The following is a 4,283-nucleotide window of genomic DNA, read 5'->3' as shown; positions in this document are numbered from 1 at the left end:
ATGTATATCTGTATGTATGTGTTTACATATGTGTATAATATAAATTACATATTTTGATTATTTAAAAAAATATATATTTGTACTGATTTCAGAGAGGAAGGACGAGGGAGAGATAGAAACATCGATGATGAGAGAGAATCATTGATTGGCTGCCTCCTGCACGCCCCACACTGGGGATGGAGCCTGCAACCTAAGCATGGGTCCTGACTGGGAATCGAAACGTGAACTCCCGGTTCATAGGTCGATGCTCAACCACTGAGCCACGCCAGCCGGGCTCTGATCATTTTTAATGGTTGGTAATTGCACATATGCTTTTCCAAAAATTGCATATTCCTACAATTGCATAGATGTTTTTCCTCAGGACTTCTTGATAATTGCCCTTGAAAGTAGTAACCACACTACATAATAATAAAAAATATTAAATAATTTAATGTAATTACTAAATACTACATATTGCATAAGTAGTATGTACTACATGTGAACTTCATATTAAATATATGTATCAACATTATATTCTGTCAGTATGTTAAATACAAAGGTTACATTAATATATCCTATTGTCTTTCAAAACTGTCATAAGGATGCTCTGGCCGAAGTATTTAGAGTTACCTTAGTATTCCTCACAACGCTCCTGACCCCCTGCCTTCTTTTCAGTCTTTTTGAACTCTCATCTGCATTTTTTTATAGGAACTTGTGTTCTGATGAAATAGCAGTCAACGACCTGGTGATAGACTTAGATATTGAATCAAGAGTACCTCATTTTTTATACTTTTTATTACTCGATGCTGTTTCTAAGCATTTTGAGAAAAATATATTTATTTTCCTTACTTTTTTTTTTTACTTTTTAGGAAATTAATTCATAAAATGTTAAGAGTTGTACATTTTTAATATTATAAACTTCTTATCAAAATTGTGTTGTACAGCCATGCACTGCTTTGCAAGGATATGTTCTGAAAAATGTGTCTTTTGACAATGTGTGTGTGTGTGTGTGTGTGTGTGTGTGTGTATGTGTGTGTGAACCTCGTGCAGTATACCAGTACTCACAGATCCCAGGTGGTCCAGCCCACTACTGTAACTGCATGTGCTGTGTTATGGGACCGGCAGTACAGTGGGTTAGGTTACACCAGCATCACCACAAACAGGCCATTGTATTGTAGGGGAAGCCCTGACAGAGGTTTGTCTTCTCAAGTGATGGACCCTAAGCTTTGATTGCTGAGGCACCCACTTCATGGCAATATTAATTTAATTTAATTTTGCCTTATTTCTATGGGCACTATGATTAGGACAACTAAGCTGGCTACTCTGTCACTAGAGGACAGACGTTTTTCAGCTCCATTATAATCTTTTTTTAAATTGATTTTAGAAAGAGTGTGAGAAGAGAGAGAGAGAGAGAGAGAGAGAGAGAGAGAGATCAATTTGATGTTTCTACTTATTTATGCATTCATTGGTTATTTATTTTATGTGCCCTGACCAGGGATCAACCCACAACCTTGGCCTAGTAGGACAGTGTTCTAACCAACTGACCTACCCAGCCAGGGCCTTCCATTATAATGTTATGAGACTACCATATTATACAAGGTTGGGCCTGTTGTTATGCAAAGCATGACTATACTTAAACTTTGTAGGTATGTTTGTCTAGCTCTTTTTTTAATTTAATTATGCTGAAAAAATCAATACGTAAAAGAATAGGCAAGATATGGCTACTGTGGCTCAGTTGGTTTGGCATCATCCCATGTACCTAGAAGTTCGGGTTCAATTCCAGGTCAGGGCACATGCCCAAGCTGCAGGCTGGATCCCTGATTGAAGGTGTGCTGGAGGCAGCTGATCCATATTTCTCTCTCATCAATGTATCTCTCCCTCTCCCTTCCCTTCTCTCTCTAAAATCAATAAAAACATATTTTTAAAAAAGAGTGGTTTCAAACTGATACATACGTTGTAAAACAGATGCTTCTGAGTCAATAGTTCCTTAGATGACAGAGCATATTTATGACTTAGTGGAAGAAGATTAAACGATGTGAGAATACAAAGAAGCAAGCAATCAAGAAAGGTTGATGATGATAGAGGGAATGTCATTTGGCAATATTAGTAATTTTTTGGTCAGAGGAGTTTAAAACTATACACTGAATATTTAGAAAACTTATTTTAAAATAAATGTGAATGAATAGAATAGTTTTTATTAAAAGAGAGCCACAAACCATAAGGAATTAAACTTTCTTTTTCTTATATGCTCTCAAGGAAACATGGTAGGGGGACATTATTATGATAGATCATACATAGATCAATAGAAGAATTGAACAATAAAACTTCCGGAAGCCCTCAGGTATCCCTGTACCAGCCTGACTACCTTCTTTGGCTATGGGCTACTCTCATTTTATGAGTCAGTATCAACAGAATTTTAACCCATATAACTTGTTCAGGTTTCAAATTACTAGGGGGTTATAGAATCTGATTGGCTTAATATAGTCCAGAAGTGTTTATTCAGTTCCTCCTTTCTAGGAGAATAAATAAAAAATAGTCACTGGAAGAAACGTTATGAGTAAAGTACTCATCCCCTCCCCACCCCCAACCCAGGGGGTGCACTGTTCTCAGAAGTACTACAATACCTGGTCAATGCGAGGAATGGACTGGGCAAGCTTCTATTTCACCTGCTCCAAAAATCCATGTAATATGTCTAATATGTCATTTTCAAGTAGAGAACGTATCAGATATTACACTGATAGGAGCAGGTACTATACTTCATCTCAACCAAAAGGCTGAAAAGCAAAAGGCATTTTAAATTTTAACACACAAAGCATTTGATGACTAAATGCTTGGAATGTATAGGCAGTATGGATGCTTCCAGCATTAAGGTGTGTTGTGCATGAGAAAGACAGACTCAAACAGGGTGGCCTGAAGTCTGGATAAAGAGTAGAGGACAGAGCCTGAAAGGCCAACTTGTTAGTCAGCAGTTAGATACTCCTAACAAAGTAACTAAACTTTCTCTATCTCTCACTTATCCACCTGGAAATTGAAGATAACAATAGTACCCTGTAGTTTTGTCACAGGATGTTTTGTGATTTAATGAAATGTCTGTAAAGGCCTATTTGTTCACTGAAATAATGGTATTATTTTCTCAAAAATGCTGAATCTATTATGGAGAAGAAAAGAGAGAGTGCAGGATGAACATTTCTATTTCTGCTGCTGCTTCATTTTTGAAATAGGTACGCAATGCTATTAAAATTAGGCAGAAGGAATGTCAGGGGACTGCAGGCAATTTCTTGAAATCAGGATGATCCACACAAGCTGAGGTTTACTGTGTCTGGATCTGCAAAACCAGAGGCAGGAAATACAATTTTTCTCTCTCTGTCCTAGTATCTTTCTCACAAGTTTTGATAAAGGTAATAATTTCTTTGGATGCAGGAATATATTTATATAGTATCTAGGTCTACAGTAACTCTAACAAAATATAATTAGGTAGAATAACTAAAGTACAGATGGCTTTTACATAATTCTGACCATATATATATGAGCCTATGTAATTTGAATCTCACAAATGATTTCCAAAAAAGTTTGTATGAACTTGTACCAACAGTTACTATGCAGTAGCATCTCTTATCTTGCTATCTCCTCCCTTTCTTCACATATAACTAGGCTGACATATGGCATGAAACTTACCTCAATCAGTTACCCCAGAAGCAAACTCAGAAATGGACACTTGAAAGGTAAGTCAATATCATTATTCCAAAAATTATCATTTCTTCTAGATAAGTTTTAATTATTTGGTGTTACTAAATATATGGGCAAAAAACTATTTTTTAATTGCCAATAATTATCTATTTCTTTCATTTCCTTTCTCCTGTCAAGTTTTGAGCAGTTTGCATTGTTCTGAGAAATGTTACATTCCAAACTAGAGAGCCCAAGCATTCTTTGCTGAAGAGCAGAATTTAATTTAGTTTTTATTTTAGGACTCAACGTTTAATACCTAATACCTTTTCTCTAACTCATTCTCTCCAAATCACTCTTGTTTATATCAAAAAATGTTTGGTGAGAGAAGATCTAGAACTATTTGGAGCCATAATGTGTCCATGAGTCAGAGATTCCCTGGGAAAAGGACAAAAGCAGAGCCCTGGGCCAGATGGGAGAATATAGCTCTGGCTGAGAGCACTCCAGGGACCCTCAGGGCACAGGGAGCTAAGCCAGGCAGATCTTTGGGCCAAGAGACAGAGGTGACTAAGTGCTTTGCTTCTCCTTGCCACTGATACTCTTGGGAAGCCAGAGATTATTTCTGGAAGTCTACTGTTTTG

The 4,283-nt window shown here is 36.8% G+C and overlaps 1 non-coding gene across 1 annotated transcript; it reads right to left on the bottom strand.

The window, feature by feature from the left end:
* Positions 1-2,569: 2,569 nt before the first annotated feature.
* Positions 2,570-2,765, bottom strand: LOC114231066 (U2 spliceosomal RNA). The gene has a single exon (XR_003617048.2). It is a non-coding gene; the product is annotated as a U2 spliceosomal RNA (small nuclear RNA).
* Between the last annotated feature and the right edge of the window lie 1,518 nt (positions 2,766-4,283).

The sequence above is a fragment of the Eptesicus fuscus genome, chromosome 2 (genome assembly GCF_027574615.1).
Source record: "Eptesicus fuscus isolate TK198812 chromosome 2, DD_ASM_mEF_20220401, whole genome shotgun sequence".
In the NCBI taxonomy this organism is placed as follows: domain Eukaryota; kingdom Metazoa; phylum Chordata; class Mammalia; order Chiroptera; family Vespertilionidae; genus Eptesicus; species Eptesicus fuscus.
This window is presented reverse-complemented; position numbering and strand designations above follow the sequence as displayed.